Raw genomic sequence first — 18,496 nt, 5'->3', positions numbered from 1 at the left:
ATTTGTGTATGTGGAAGTGATCTGTTCAAGATATAACTGTATTTTCATGCCAAAGATTACACCTACGAAACATGAAACATATCCTATGAACTTTGCAAGGTATGAACGAAACATAAAAATAAGAATTGGTTTTATTGGTGCAAATTTAAATGCAGTATACAGTATCAAATATATACCAAACATTTTCCAGATTATCTAAACTGATAAGTAAAGACAAGAATACATCCAAGTACATATAAAATAAAATTGTTGAGAACTGTTGAAAAAAACTACAGAAAAATTTTAGATTTTGCTATGTTAAACCACGTTGCTTTGTTTATGGAAGTATAAAAATTAAACGTGGCTTCTTCACAAACTTAATATATCTATAAAAAAGATTTTGTACTTTTCAAAAACGTTATCATAGGTTCAATGCCATATAAGCTATTTAAAGTTGTGTTCTATTATACATAACAGCCAAACCGATGTGATTAGGGAACCTAGAAACATTTGTATAGACTGGAATATAACTATTATATTCTCTGGATTCATAAAAATGCTGCAGTTAATAACATCACTGTTATCTTTAATAAAATTCTGAAATAATTCAGGTAATAATTAATAAAGTTTCATATGTGCAGAGGGGTATTTCTAGATCTATTCAGGCATAAGAATAGTTGTGTTACCTTTTGGACACGAAATCCAAAGGTAGGAGTGAGGAATGGATGCATTTAGTACCAAGAATGATAGTTACTAAGCACTGGATGATCAGATTTCCAAAACATTTTTAAATCAAAGAGAACTTTTTTAACTTAGGTGGAGTGATTGATAAAAGCAAACCACATAGTCTGAATAGATGTTCCAAATTTTCAGGTAATGTGAGGCTGTTTCCCTGAGAAAGATATCCCTCCAACTAAGCAGATAGCCCGTACATAATTTATAACATTCGATCAAAAAAGTTAAAGCTTGGTTGTCACTTGTTAACAGATTCACTAGTACAGAGTAGTGTACTAAATTTAGATAGCAGTTTTAATAATAATTATATTGAAGAACATAGATGCCTGCCAATGCTGTTGATCGCCAGAAACCTACAAGTAAAGATCACTGATATGTGATATTGCAGTAAATTTACATACTTTCTTAAATAAAATCCAAGAATACTTGTACCCATGAAGATCAATTTTATAAGAGATCCTTCTCTGGTGAGATTTTAGCTATTAAGAATAGGACTATGAAACAAATTTATGAATGTGTTATTGCTCCTATTATAATGTATGGTGTTGGAGCTTGGGGTTCTAGGGCAGCGGAGTTGCTGAGACTAAGGAACAAATTGAATTCTATCCAGAGAGGCTGGCTGCTGGCAATCACAAGACGTTTTAGAACTGTTCCTACGGAAATTGCTAATATACTTGCGGGCATTCCGCCCATCTCGTTGTCCTATGACTTTTATTATAAAAAGTTTTTATTGAGATCAAATAAGATTGACTTTTATACATATACAGATGATATTGTTTTTAACACTGCTTTTTATATTTTTAATTGTCATCTTTTACATCCAAGGGAAAGAAGATCAGTTACTTTTAATAGATACATTCCTATATTTAATGATATTGATGTCTATACTGATGGCTCGGGGTTGGAGGGAAAAATTGGCTTAGCATTTGTAGTGTTCTATCGTGGACTGGAGATTAAACATGGAAAGTTTAAATTAGAAAAATATAATTCGGTGTATCAAGCCGAACTGATTGCTATACAAAAAGCCTTGGAGTGGCTTGTAAGAAATCTGAATGAATCACAAATAATTACAATACATTCTGATTGTGTGTCAGTTCTTCAAGCACTCTCTGACCCCGAGCAGCAAAATTTAAATATTCAAATTATTAAAAATTTGGTGATACAATTGGAGGTATGGCATCAATTGAATTTTAATTGGGTTAAAGCCCATACTGGTTATTTGGGCAATGAGAGGGCGGATGTCTAAGGTATTTCTCCCACTCGCCCAGCGTGCCTTCGTGGTGTAGTGGTTCTGCACACTGAGCCGGTATTCCAGAGGTCCGTGGTTCGATTCCCGGCGAAGGCGGTTGCTAATTTTTCATCTCTCTGGCTTCCAAAAAATCCTAATGTCTCTATAGTCTTAGCAAACGAGGCAACAATGAGTAATGATATTGAAACTGTCGATGTACAAGCCTCCAGGAGAAGATGCATTAACATTATGAAGTGTGACATTGTAGATAAACGGCGGACTCAATGGGAAAACTGTGCTTAAAATAATATGTTCATGAAGATTTTTGTTCCTAAAGAAAATATGAATATTAACAATGACATTGACTTGAATCAGTTACTTACAGGTCATGGGAGATTTCCCTTTTATCTGAAAAGATTCCATGTTCAAGATAATGATTTATGTAAAGTATGTACAAAAGTAGGAGACAATGTCCACTTTATTACAGAATGTTAAGTTAACCAGATGCATTGATGGAGCGAACATAGATTTTATGAAAAATGGTTTACTTAAGGCAAGAGGAATAGCGCATAAGATTATGAAGATTATTAACAACAATAAAGAAGCCATTATCAGTGTGTGATTCGTGTGTTGTATAGTTGTGTGGTGATTTTTGTACTGGCGTAGCCCGTATAGGGTCATAAGGCAAACTTTGTTTTGCAAGGTGGACCGGGCTGCGCCCTAACATAACATAACCCATTAAGATCACTACTGACCTATGAATTGGCAGCCAGTGGAGATGACCGCCTAACTAGCTTACCAGTGTAAGACAGTGGAAAAAAGACTGAACAGATTTTAAAACTAAACTAAAGAACAGCAGTGCCCATCAAAACTATTGATGGTTATTGGCAGTCAGCCAAAAGGTTACTGGTGTCGGAGACTGCAGATAATTTAATAAGCTATGTGTTATGACATAACATAACACTCCGAAAATTTTGGAAAGAGTTAATGACTTAAAACAACAAAGTATCAGTTTTTATGAGAAACAGCCAGGCCTTCGAGAAATTTTTGTTTAAAAATTGGAAGGTCTCTGCAAACAACAATGAACAGATCTTAGAGAACTCCAAGTCATACACTTTTTTCTTTGTCACAAAAATATTGACATCAAGTGATTCCTCTTAAAAAAAGCAGAACATATAGCTCTGAACAGAAGTACATTATCAGTATTGATCTTCTTTTCTAGAAAACCATTGTGATTAGGAAAGGTATTATCATTTACTTCTAACTACTGATCAAGGCTGCAGTATGCCATCCTCCCCCAGAAGTTTGCGTAGGTGATTCGCAATTCTGGCTTTTCTAAGTTTTGCTTTTCGGATTTCTCTATGCCAAACATTAAATGCCCTGCTACAACCTCTATTACAAAGAGTAAGAAGGGAAACTAATAAAAGACTCAGTCAACGAATGCTTCAGCATGGAATTGCCAATATTCTCGGACTAGGGTTTGTCATAAGTCTTAACTAAACTTCTCTTTCTATGGTTCTGTTATGATTTTAGATATGTATCTAGGAAGTCTGTCTGATGACGTAGGAATACAGATTTGTGGTTTCTGAACGCCTGGACAACAGATCAGTAACGGTCTCCACAGTATCATCTATTTTTACACACCTTACTTTTTCATTCGTAAGAAAAGCTAGAGATGGAAGTCCGACACGCATATTCCTTTAAAAGACGCAAATATTGGGAAATATTCAGTATTAAATGCAGAGTCGTATCTAGGGTTTTCAGCGCCCAGGGACAACTGAAGATTTCGCGCCCCCTACTGCTTGCCAAGGATGGAAAACATTTAATTCTAAAATGTCGTAACATCAGTTTGGCGCCCCTTGGATTCTGCGCCCGGGGACAGATGTCCTCCTTGCCCCCCCCTCTAGCTACGCCCTGATTAAATGGGTCGTTCTAGATTCTAAATGTATAAAGTGATATATGTAATGGCGTACATATTACCAGATCAGTGCTGTGAAGTAGCCTTTTAATACCTTTTCAGTTCGTAGACATGAGTTTGCTATCTATCGTTAAGGAGGCATACGCAGTGACATACTTAGTTGCTCTGTTTACATATTTAAGTTTTTATCCTTACTTCCTTAAAGAGGATTCTCGTCATTAAAATCATCGGTTAGAACGAATGATGTAGATAAGTGCTATCTTAAGCGTTTTCGGTTGATATTATCTATGAGTCCATTAGAAGGCAGATAAAATCGATACTAGATATATAATATCAGTCTGTACAGGTTGAAGACAGTAGTGAGCCAAACACATAGATGTTCCAGAAGGAAAGCGTTTTCCGTCGGACATCGAAATGCACAATGGCAGTCAGCCTGTCCAGTTCTGCAAGAATTGATAAGTAGTGTACCCGTGGAGCCCGCCTCAGCAACAATACAGAATATAGTAAATTAAAAAATTCGAGAATTTAAAATGAATAAAATCCATTTATTTTCCAAATAGTTCTTATACGTGAGTAGTACCGTCTTCGCGAGATGTCAGAAGACAGAGAGGGACGGTGAGGATGTCAAAAGGATCTGGAGAACTATCTCATCTCGGTGAGTCGAGTAAAAAGATGTTTCTACATCTTGATACTCGAGAATAAAATACGATCTGTGTGTGGAAACTGCACCACTATGAAATGGAAAGCAAAGGCGATGAACAATGAGAGAAAGGGAGTAGGCGAAGAGGTAGTTAGGATACGTGCAAAACGGTACAAAATTCTTAGACTGGTCCGTTCTACCTTTTGAAAAGCGACTTGCTGTGTCACACAATCACGTGATGCTGATGCAGTTCAACTACCTGAGCAGTTTAGGATAGATAAATACAGATTTCGGAAGCTTTTTGTAGGTCTTATAAGATAGTCCATGAGAATCACATGCAAAACCACAATTAAACTTCCATCTTGGATGATTGGTCAGAAATGACTTCTAGCTTCTAAAACTTAAATTATGACTGATTCTAAATTGTTATGGACTAATTTGACTCTTTTGTGAAAACAAGAGGCATAAAGTGATAATATCAGATGAAACATGTTACTAATAGTTTCACTAAAACAGAGGGCTGGAAATTCGGATAAAGCGACAAAGGTGCTCAGTTCTTACCACCTGCACTTTGGAGGTTTTATGAGACTTTTACATGCTGAATGATTAAGACTACTGAATACTGGTAGTATCACTTAAGTTCGAACCCATGCGAACGCTGGTTGCATGATAGGTTTTCACAGTTTTTACATCTGCAGCATGAATTTGATCCAGTTTTCATTAGAAAGTCCTCATTTCCCCTCAGCAGATAGGACTAGCATGCTTTCCCGTATTCAAATAAGCTATCCTATTCGTCAGGAGGTCTGTCATGTCTTTTACATTATATAGATGGATCAGTGAATGCTCATGAATATTTCTGAATACATACATGTATTTTTCTGTAAGTACATGGCCGGACAGACATGTTTATAAGATTACATTTCTGTGGTAGGTAAATAAATATTAATTGTTGCAAATTTCTATAAATATTTAAAATCATTTTATTCTTATATAGATAATTTCTTACGTGCAGTTGTAGATATTTCAATTCTGAGTTCGAAAATATTTAAACTGTAAAAATAGCTTAAATAATACGTTAAGTATGAACAACTACGCTCCTAACGCGTCTTGCTGCTGACTTGCTTGCTTGCTTTTGAAGCCCTAAGACCAATTTTTTTACAGAACTCGTGCTGCACCATATACACTGGTCATCAAAATTAAAGGGTAATGAGGAAAAAATATGCTCACTAAGTTAATGTTGCAACCAATGCCCGATGCTATAATTATTTACATTAATTAACAGTGGCGTATCTAGGTTGGGGCAAGGGGGACATCCGTTCCCGGGCGCAGCATCCAGGGAGCGGCACATTGATGATAAACATTTCAGAATGAAATGTTTTCCATTCTTGGAACACAGAAAGGGGCGCAAAATCTTTAGGTGTCCCCGGGCGATGAAAACCTTAGCTACGCCTCTGTTAATTAAATACATTTGGACACAAAATTGCAGTTCCGCGCATACGTCAGCGCCAGAAATATGCAAATTCGGTGACTGACAATGGGGTGCGCAATGGATGCCTGTTGGAATTCCGGTCTGTTGTAAAGTTTAAATTGAATATGGTTTCTGAGACCGATCAGTATTCAGTAGTTATGGCTCAAAGCATCATTTAAGTTCAGGTCAAAAGTGGCGAATAATTGGTATAATCGAGAGAAGTCAGTATGGAGGTCGAAAAAGATTTGAATCTGGAGCTGCTTTTTAAGCAATGAATCGGTTGACAGACAGCCTTGGTCAACGGCGACCAAGAGTAACAAGTGCATCAGAAGAGCGTTTTATATCCTTGTTGGCGCGAAGAAACTGCAAGGGATTTGGTTTCAGAACTTCATGCTGCCATAGGAACTCGAATTAGCCGTTCTGCTGCTGCACGAAGGCTTAAGGAGGTTGGACTGTATGGAAGAAAACCAATGGTTTGTGTCCCATTCACTCCATCTTCCAGAGGGGGCCTGTTTAAACTGGTACCGTCGTCATGTTCAGTGAAGCTAAAACGACTGATCCCGAGTATTGTGTTATGAAGCTTCGTTCACGCCGGGAAATAATGTTATGAAGCTTGCTACACGGCACCATTGTTAAATAAGAAACTACTTGCCGTGAGAGGTTTCTACTTCCTCTTAGGGAGGAAACTAAACTCTTAAGAATTTGCCAACTACCAAACTTTTAGTGATCGTATAGTGAAACGGTAAAGCATTTTTGCGTTGTGAAAAAAATGCATCCCGGGACCGCGCCGTGAGAGGATCGAAAACATAAGAAAAACATATACAAGATATATAGGAAAAACATATTAAATATATAAATAAAACGTACTGTAATAGGTTTCCAGATTAAATATCAGTTTATTCAATTTCATCACAAAATTAGAATCTTATCCTCATCAGAGAGTCTAAGGATAATTCTTCAATTTGTCATTTACTTTTTTTTTTTCATTTAAATTCATATTAAAAAAACTTAAGGTTTGTCTTGGTAATTTAAAAGGGGAAAGGGAAACAATTGATAGCCTGAGAATTAATTTTAAGATTCGACGTTGTTTTTACATTCTAAGGACGTTTTTGAAAACTTACTTAAAGTTCAAACACAAAAAAATAAAACTTATCTTGTGTGGACATCTTGAAATGGAGGACTCGTATCCTAATAAGCGTTGACGTCGACGGGGCTCATCTTTACGGTCACAAAATGGAAGTTTCAGGAGACATCATCCTGTCCTGGCACTATTTGCGAAAACACACACGCAGGTAACTGGTTTTCATAATGACGACGTTCTTTTACCTCTGTAAAACAGAAACAGGAGCACTGCTGCCCAGGACGGCTATCCGCTTGGTCTTGAAAGTCTTAAGTGAACACGCAGGTAACTGGTTTTCATAATGACGACGTATTTTACCTCTGTAAAACAGAAACAGGAGCACTGCTGCCCAGGACGGCTATCCGCTTGGTCTTGAAAGTCTTAAGTCAACACGCAGGTAACTGGTTTTCATAGAACGCGGCAAGGGAGCAAGTTTGCAGCTCCCGGCCAGAAACGTTTATCTAGGCAATTACGGCTCGCCTGTTCTTGCTCATCCCAAGAGCAAGCATCACGAGTAACGTCCAAAAAAAAGTTACACACCAGTCAGTAAGTCTCGCCTCTTAACCAAAACGCGGCCGGGGAGCATATTTGCCGCTCCCCGCCAGAAAACATCTCTCTTCGTAATTACATCTTGTCTCTCACTTTCCAGCAAGTTTCAAGAGTAACGTCCAAAAGTCCAGCAAGCCCGTAAGTGAGTGCGTCCAACTCGAATTTCCTTCGTCTCCTTCACAAACGCGGGCTCCCACTATGGCTTCACTTATCGCCCCCTTAATTTTGGCAAAATTTTTGTTTTCAACCCCTGAATGCGGAAATAAGGGTGATCGCGCATGCGCACCCTTCTTCACTTAGCCAACAACCGGACCCTCAATCGCCAAAAACCTGAATGACTTACATTGAAAGACAAGTAGCAACCTTTGACCTTTTTGTCACGTACTTCCTCTCTTAAGGTCAACTACACAATGAAAATCCTTCTAGAACATTCTAAAGGACAAAGCGCGCGAAATCATGACTTGGCAAAAAAAATTGTTTCCCTTTCCCTGCTTCTTTCACAATGAATCAAAGCTTGTACAAAATTTGAAAATAAAAGAAAATAAATAATATTCTTTTAAACTAAATAATATTCCCAGAAGCATCTGTTTTTCCCCAAAATTAAAGCCTTAAAATAAATAATTCAGAATCAAATAAAAATTAAGATTTGCATAAATCAGAAAATCATTCACATAGTTTTTATAACGCTATCAGACAAATTCTCTAAACAAGAATTGTTTACTGAGAAGTCCAGACATAGTCTAAGCAGTGATTGTAGATGTGTGTTGATCTGGAAAGAGAAAGGAACACACAACTTCCCTTCTCTTGTCCGTGAAATATACCGTTTCCGCGGTTTAATGCTTTGGGGAGGAATTACGACCAGTCGCCGCATTGGAATCTTTCAAGCATATCTTTCAATGAGGTTCTGTAACCGCTCGGAGATATGTTGACGAGCTACTGGAACCCCAAGTTAGACTGTTTAGGAGTGCTATTGGCCCAGAAGTTTTGCTAATGGGTGAAAATTTTTGGCCTCGTCGAGTATATGTGGTGTAAGAATACTTGTAAACAGAAGATATCACTCAAATGTATTGACCACTTTACTCACCCGACTTGAGCATGTGTGGGATGCCTTAGCACGCCGAATTCGTTCGCGGACCTTCCAAGAGCTGACAAGTCCACTTTTAGATCACTGGCGTGCAATTCTACAAGACTAAAGTCTATGAAATCAAGATGTCAGATATGCAAACTTGCCCTAGGTGACCATACACCATATTAAAGAAAAATATTTTCTGCAAGAGGGGCTTAATTTTCCCATCAATTTGGTTTTAATTTAAATATTTTGCGAATAATCAACTGCCAAATATTGTAATTTATGTTAACTAATGATTTTGTACAAATTTCTATTAATAATTTTTCATTAAGTATCAGCTACTTTTATTTCTGTCATTATCCTTAAATTTTAATGACAGTGTAACTACGGCTCTGAAAGACGGGACGAATTAGTTGTTAATCAGCTGTAAGACTTTGAGGTTAGCGTTTTATTGTTGATTCATGCAGTGGCGTAGCTAGGGTGGGGCAAGGGGGGACATCCGTCCCCGGGCGCAGCATCCAGGGGGCGCCAAATTGATGATACACATTTCAGAATGAAATTTTTTCCATTCTTGGAATACAGAAAGGGGCGCAAAATCTTAAGGTGTCCCTGGACGCTTAAAACCTTAGCTACGCCTCTGGATTCATGAGTGATTTGGGAATATGTAATATTTCTTATGCACTAAGGGGGATAGCTTAATGTCCACATTCTCCTTCAGCTATTTAATTTCTTGCTGCTCATCTGAAGTTACTGTTTAAAGAGACAACCATATGTATTCATATGTATATGACAAATGAGATTCTCATATGTATTATGGCATACGAGACAGATGAGTATTGCCATATGTATATGACAAAGATCAGTTTCTTACAGTTGTTTATAGACCAGAAGACTGGCCTGACAAGTAGTTAAAGCCACAAACACTTGTAATTTTCCCTGAGGTTTATTCTGGTAGCTGGAAGAAACTGCTTGCATGCATTTCTGTAGATTTTATCTTGTGTAATGATGTATCAGCTAGTTTTTCTTAGAAAAATCTTCACAAAGCCATTCTGCTTGATAAACAAATAATAGTATATTTTGTCTAAAAATATACTATTATTTGTTTATTAAAATAATTTGTTTATTAAAATTGTTTCTACTTAAAAAAAAAAAAAAAAAAAAAAAAAAAAAAACTAGACTAATCAGTTCTTTCTTTTCGGACCCAGAAGTAAAAGCTGGGATCATAGTGTTTCCTACATACAACATGAATATGAGACAGTTTCTTTTAGAAATTCCTCCAGGAAGGCATCCCTTCATATCTTCATTTAAGCAGATAGCTGTAATGTAATTTGCTATATTCGAACAAATAAAACAAACAATTTAATGACTTCTGTTTCTACAGCATCTAGTCCCTCCCAATAGTTAGAATTTGCTGAATATTTTTTCAGGATGCATTCAACAGTGTCTCTAGTTTCCTTGCGAAGGTCATTTCAAAAATAAACATGGCGCATAGTACCTTTCAGCAATTCGCAGAAAACCATTTAGTTTTTTTTTTCATATTAATGATGAATTTTGAGATTTTTAGCACATTTTATGCATTAATCTGAATGAAGCAGGTGGATAGATAATTTATTGTGACAAATTATATAAAAGATATGCCTTTATGAGAAATTTTTTAAAGACAGTTAGCCTAAATTTCTATAGGAATAAATGCAGCTTTTTTGAAGTTAAGTAATTTGTATTTTTATGGGAAAGCCATGAAAACCATGTGTTTCTAATCTATTTATCTACTGGTTATTGAACCTGGAACAAACTAATAGCATTCCATGGCTTCAAACAACATTCGACCCATGATGAGCCTTTTTTTCTAATACAGTAAAACATGGGTAATTTTTATTAATGGGTAATGATAAATGGTGACCTTTCAGTAAATTTATGAAAATTAATACATGTATGTGTACAGTTGGTTGAATACAAAATGAAGAGCAAAATATTAATGTAATTTATTGTATACAGTCAAAAGCCGTTAATCCGGACTCGTCGGGACTTTGGCGATTCCGGATTATCGATTTTTCCGGATTATAGATCATCAGTTTAAATCTGGTAAGATGGCATACAGAAATTATAAAATTAAAAATATGAAACCGTAATTTATGAAATAAAGAACAAATATGATCTAAAGGGTATCAAAATTTAGAAAAAGAAAAAGCTTAATATTTATTTGTTTACTTTATTTAACATTTCTTTCAATGCAAGTTGTTTGAGTTGCTTCGTTTCATGTGATAATACTTTCTCTTTAATTCTATTAAACAGACACAATTTCTTGTTTAGTTACAAAGTTCCGCTGTTCAAGTCCTATAATTGCTGTGTCGAGAATACCGACTAATTTGTCAATCGAAATTTTTTCGTTTTCAATAACCTCTCTGTCACTTTCTTCACTATCGGAAGCGAATTATAATGACAAGGAACTTGATTTAAATCATATCAAAGACTGAGTACATCGCGATGAAGTACTACATTTAGTAAGGAATTATAAGCCAAATAAAATAAAAACATCTGCCCTGAAGATAAGGTTAGTGCTGACTGATCGACTTCCAATTCATTGCGCGCCGCGTCGTTTCCCTCCCCCTGTAGAGCAGGGTGAAATTGATAAACATATTTCGGAATGATTAGATAATCAAAGGATATGCCTTTATCCATTTTTTGCAGCAATTCCACTTTCTGTTTAATGGACTTCGAAACATACTTTCGCTTTGTAGATCCTTTACGTATTAGTAAATATATATTGAAAATTCTATTTGACATAATCGAAAGTTCAAGCTTACTTTTATAAAATTGCTCTAACATTCTGCAAAAAATAATAAGCCGGATCCAATTCGAAGATTAAGGAACAACGCAATCTGCAACATTAATTGAATTAGATAATTTTAGCTTAGCTTATACCATCCGTTATACATTAAACGCAAATGCGTAAACGTATTATGCGCATGCGCACACGCATATTCGCAGCCGTAAAGGTATTATGCGTCAACGCGGCGCATGCGCAAATGTTTGTATCTTTGAGGTCCGGATTATAGATCATTCCGGATTATGGGTGTCCGAATTAACGACTTTTGACTGTACCAGACATATACAAAATGTTATAGCTATTTCACAATAAAAAGGAATGGAAAAATTTATTTGAATAAACATTTTAATTTTAAAAATGCATAAGCCAGGCTATTTTCCATATAAACGTTTATACTATGGTATTGAGCAACTAATTGAACTGGGAGACAAGAGTTCATATCTACTTTGTAACATACTTCTGTCACCAGTCTATTGATTGAACAATAAGTAAGTGACAATCAAAATCATCCATTATCAGTCAATGATGTGTGCTAATTTAAGTTTGTATTTATATGAAGCGACACCTGCTTGATTTTTACTCACTAGAAATATTCTTTCATGTGAAATTAAATATCAAATTACGGAAGTTTATGAAGTTGACCTGTTAAAAAATCAAAAATGAGACAGTGACATGGAAAGTTCTTGGGCGAAAGAGATGACATGCATGATTAAGAATGTCCTGGAAAGACATCTATTATTTTCAATGAATTATAACATAGAATAGATAAAGTTGAAATTTGTGACTAGCATTACACCATTCATGAATTCCATACACTATTCTCATATGTGTTATATGAGAATAGTGATATGAACATTATGTGTTATATGAGAATCATGAATTCCATACACTATTCTCATATATCCATTATGCATGATATCATTGCCTGTCATCTGCTTTAGTGGAAAAGTGTGTGCTAAGTAATAACAATACAGTCAAAAGTCGTTAATTCGGACACCCATAATCCGGACCTCAAAGCTAAAAACTTTCTGCGTATGCGCCGCTGTGGCACATGCGCACAGGCGTTTTACGCGTGCGCGTAGGACCTTGACTACTGCGCATATGCGTGTGCGCAAGTGCAGAATACGTTTTCGCCTGCGCGTTTAATGTATAACGGACGGTGTAAGCTAAAATTATCTAATTATCTATTTCAGTTAATGTTAATGATTGCGTTGTTCCTTAATCTTCGAATTGGATCCCGCTTATTATTTTTTGCAGACTGTAAGAGCAATTTTATAAAAGTAAACTTGAACTTTCGATTATGTCAAATAGAATTTCCGATGCTGGAACTTGCAAAGGATCTACAAAACGAAAGTATGTTTCGATGTCCAACAAACAAAAAGTGGAATTGCTGCAAAAAATGGATAAAGACATGAAGAATGTGACAGAGAGGTTAGTGAAAACGAAAAAATTTCGATTGACAAGTTAGTCGGTATTCTCGGCACAGCAATTAACGGGCCTTGAACAGCGGAACTTTGTAACTGAAGAAGAAATTATGTCTGTTTATAGAATTAAAGAGAAAGTATTATCACATAAAACGAAGCAACTTAAACAACTTACATTGAAAGAAATGTTTAATAAAGTAAACAAATAAATATTAAGCTTTTTTTTTTGTAAATTTTGATGCTCTTTAGATCATAATTGTTCTTTATTTCATATTTTTAATTTTAGAATTTCTGCATGCCATCTTACGAGATTTAAACTGATGATCTATAATCCGGAAAAATCGATAATCCGGAATCGCCGAAGTTCCGACGAGTCCGGATTAACAACTTTTGACTGTATATGCTTACCAAAGAATATACCAAATATAAAGTGTGTGTGGGGGGGGGACCTTTCATTTAGAGCTGCACTGATATTGGCACAATAAGCAAATAAAGATGCTTATTTACTTTCTTATATCATGACTGAGAAAAAAAATCGAGTTGTCTGTTACACCCAAATGCAAACAAGGATGTGTAGCACGTTAGATCAAACAATAACTTATGGCATGGCATCGTGCACACTATTAATCAAGCTAAAGTGCAGCTAAGCAGATGACCACTGCATTGTGGTACAATAATTGCTCCAATTCTGCTCGTGAAACATTGAATACACTGAGCAGATCCTTTTGAAATTACAAGAAATGCTTCTTGGCTGACAGCATGAACTTAAGGCTAAATTCATAACAGCTACTTCAGAAATTGTGATTACAGGTTTGGGAGCAATTGGTCAATAACCTCAATTTCATCCTAAATATTTACTGTTTTTTCAACAGTTAAACAAATTTTTGGGCAAAAATTATTTTATAACTACAAAGTATTCCAGAAAATAGTATCTTCATTTCTAAATGAACTGCTAACAAATGTGTATGATTAGCATTAACAGAATCTTGTATCCTTGTAAAATAAGTATCTCAGTGCCACAGATACCTATATGGAATGATGGCCAAATTTACTTTAATATAAGGTGGTGTGGTGTGGTGTGGTGTATTTAATTATGGCAAAGTACACTAGGGTTATTTGCCCAAGGGGACGTGGAGAACTTTCTAATGGAAACTTGCTCGTATACACGTTACACATGGGGAAAACCACAAAAACACCCATGCAGCCAACCCGTTCGCCTTTAATATAAGGTTAGGTACTTTTAATATAAAAAGATTTTACTAAACTAACAGTCTCTATCTTTTTCTTTTAAATATTTTATTCCTAAATGGATACTGCTTTTTGGATTTTTTCATGTATTCATGAATATATATTTTTATGCTTCAGTTTTACATGCTTGGATACTTTTTGAAATTAATTAACTAAACCATAATTTTTCATCTTTAGGTATCTGATATATAAAATTTTAGTAAATAAAATTTAAAAAAAAAAAAAAAAAAAAAAAAAAAAAAAAACCTAATATTATCATAGATTTGTTTCATGGATAAAGTCATGAACAGGTTTAAGAAATAATTATGTCTATACTTCTCATAGTATATAAAAAAGATAAAAATCTATTAATCAGACCTTAATATAGAAAATGCATAATTTTTGTAAACTCACCAAAGGTTCTTCACTAGTTGTTAAAAAAATAAAATCTGTTCATAATTTTAATTCAAAATTCAGAAAGAAAATGAAATTTTGTGTGGTTTCTGCATATATGTGATTCATGCATATTAATGATTCTAACTAAAATTTAACAAAATCCTCCATTAAGAATAATAATGATAAACTTTATCTCTTACAAGAATCTCAAAGATATATTTTACTATTTTATTACATAAGTGTTACTTTATAACAGCTGCACATTTAAATAACCCCCATGTTCTCAACAATTTTAGTACAGAAATTATCTTTAAAGTAAGAACCCCGAAATTAATCTCTAAGAATTTGTAATTCAACCCAGGTTAGACTATTGGCGCACAATTTGTCTTCATAATTTTTCCTATGTGCACAGTGAATATGAATGTTACATAATCTTTCACGGAGGAAAGATTCCTCTTAAGCAGATAGCCTTCATGCACTTTGCCATAAATTGACTAACAAATACAGCTTCATAAAATAAGTAATTAGGGAAATATGAATAAAATAGCCATCAGTCAATTTTTAATGTTTTTCTTAAAATATTTTCAATTTTAGGACAAGCACATTTCTGAAAATATTGAATGAACTGAAATATTGTAATGAAGGTTCATTGTGTTCTCGATGAAATTAAATAATGCAGAATTTTTAATGTAATACTATATTGAATGCTTTAAACTCTTTAATTAAGTTAGCATAAAAATATTCAAATTAATTGTATTTTTATTTGAAATTCCAACAAGCAAACTTAAAACTGAAGTTACTTAAACTGTTTTTAAGTATTTTAAAATTTTAAATGCATTTATTTGCAACAAATACTTTAATTGTAGTAATTAGCTTTATAAAATTGAATTTTGATTCTTGTTTTTAATGGAAAATCAAAATCCTTAAAGAAGTATAGAAACAGACATCTATGTGTAAATATTTACAGCACTAGAGAAAAGTACTCAAAGAAACTCTGTTTCACATTAAATTTACTGGGAGTTAATAAACAATAACTAAATTTTGACAAAACAAATAAATTTACATTAATTGATGTAATAAATAAACAGAATATCAGAATGAAATGGGTAACAATGCAAAATATATGAAAATATGCATATCAATACATGCAAATTATAAAAATAATGAACAGTCAATGAGAAATATATACACTGCATGAATTACAAAAGAGGGAGAAGAAGAAGATGCATGAAATATGCTTTAGTTTCTTCCTTTATTTACTTTTAGTATTACAGTTTTTCAGTTATACAATGAAAATTTAAACAATGTCTGGAAAGAATTAAAAAACTCTAATTATATGAGCCAAAACTGTTAGTATTGTGACTAGTAATATAAAATTATATAATCAAATTAATAAATCTGAATCAAGATAATACAAAATATAATAAGAGAATAGATAGAATTACAGGAAAATTAGTTTATTTGAAATATAAAAACAGCCTACAGTATAGCATCACATTAAAACATTAGAAGGGTACCTTGGAAGTTATTAATATAAATTAGAATATAGAGGAAAGGATGAAATGATAAGACTGGAATTTTAGAAAATTTGTTATTCAGTGACAGATTACATTCTTTTGTTCAAAATGTTTTCTAAATCTGGAACACTGCACCACTAGATAAGGTTTGAGACTGTATATCCCAGAATGAAAATAGTAATTAAAATGTAACTGAAATAATAATACAGTAATTTTATTATAATTCAATAAATGCACAAAATTGTGAGATAATTACTTCAAAGTAAATCAAATTTAGAACTACAGTATACAAAAGTTTGGAATACAAAAGATCCCAAGTGTAAATGAAAAGAGTACCAGCTACACAAAATTCTTTGCTGAACCTAGATGTATACAGACATTTTATAATGAAAAAATTATTTTTAAAACATTCTGATAGAAAAATATGAAACTCTTTGATGAGATCTAATGAAAATATCAACAGAATCAACTTGAAGATGTGTATAAGTTTTTGCAATACAGTACGTTTTCTATGAAAAATTAAATAATATTTCTTAATTTCTGGTAGAGTTTTAACCCATAAAAATAAAAGTCAAATATTATTGTCCCAGCAGTTCGTACATGTGGTATATAAATATTGTTAAGAATTACCTCGATTTTCTATTCCTTTTCATTCATTACATCAGTTAATGAGAAATAATTATTTTGCTAATAACCAAAATATGAAATGTACTATGACCCAAAATGTTTTTCGATGCCCTTTAATTACTTTTTCTTACTGTTATTTATTTCACTTAGAGTGCAAGTAGATGCATAGCAATACAATAACAACAGTATTCAAATTATAATAATTTAATTCAATATAAGTCACAGAGTAATATCATATGTAAATTTTCTGTCAAACATTGTGAATTATATGTAATAGGGAATGTTTACAAACTAAGAACAATATCTGTGAATTTAAAAATGTTCTGCCTGAAAAACACTGAAGATGTATAGTTTTCCTATATCCTTAAAGTTCAAGTGCATACCATATAATAGCGATAGCAAATTTTTACCGATAACTACTGTGCTTGTTTACGATATTATTTACCTCTTGTAATTGCCAAGCAGTGATAAATCAAAGAGTAGGGCAACCACTGTTAGAACTATATTAACCCTGCTCGTATGCCATTGGTCAGCAAAGATAATGTAACGATGACGTAGGTACACTTCCGGTGATGACGTACAACACACTTCCGGGTTCCGATTTGCAGAATTGTAGCTCGTTCCTCGAAGCTCAGGGAAAGGGAGGATTGTTTGTTGTCAAATGTGCTGCTTCGCACGTGCTTTTCAATGAGGATGGCGGTATAAAAAAATTACCAATCTGTTGGAGTAAATGGTGAAATTTTTCGAAAACCTTTGCAGCTGTTAAGTGATAAACTAAATATTTAGTAAAGAGCACAGAAAAAAGAAATGGGAAGAGTCAATGGATATTTTACGCAAAACTGCAGATATGTGAAGAGCGTAAGCATAATTTTACGTATGATCTTTTGCAAAATGGAAATTTTCTAAAAGGTTACATGTTTGTAAACTATTTGTTAACAGTTTTATGGTTAAAATATTTTTTGTCTTAAAAGGTTATGTAACAGTGTCATAAATCAAATCATTAAAATATAGCATCGCGTACGCGTGTTTAATATTCCTATTGAATTTGAATCAAAAAATTTTTTAAATTTTTAGCAGCCCATGATTACATCAATAATTTTAATTATTCAGGAATTATATTTATCACGTAGCTACAAATATACCATGTATCGAAAATACCAATAAGCAGAAAACTTTAGATTGATGCATTAAAAGACGATTTACTAGTGAGTAAAAATATAAGAAATTTTTAACAAAAGTAATGGGAAGGAAAATAAAAAGAATTAAATAACTATAGGTTAAATCACAAAACATATCATCTTGCGTATAAATACACACACTTAAACATATATATATATATATATGTTTATATATATATTATATAAAATGGAAGGAAAAATTGCATAACAGCTGCATATTAAGATAATTGAAAGATTTTTCTGTTTATATAAATGAACTCTGGCATTCTTCCGTGTCAGTAGGTGCAATTATAGATACGTGGGTACCATCCTACAGCGCTGATGACACCAGAAAATCCAAACTTTCGATTGAATCGTAATTTGATTTTGTTTTGTTGAAAACTATGTAAATTTATCTATTTGGTGAAAATACCAGAACAAATAGCATATGTAACCTATCAAGTGCACCAACTTGACATTTAATTTCTCAGCCCAATATATCTGTCACTAACAATATATCTCTGGTCACTTCCAGAAGCAAAACAATTTAAGGCAAACAAAACTTGTTTTAAATAAATAAATAACTGTATATATATATATATAACTGTATTATAA

The sequence above is a fragment of the Stegodyphus dumicola genome, chromosome 3 (assembly GCF_044657685.1).
Source record: "Stegodyphus dumicola isolate Sdum_Otavi_A_Nest chromosome 3, ASM4465768v1".
Classification (NCBI taxonomy): Eukaryota; Metazoa; Arthropoda; class Arachnida; order Araneae; family Eresidae; genus Stegodyphus; species Stegodyphus dumicola.
This window is presented reverse-complemented; position numbering follows the sequence as displayed.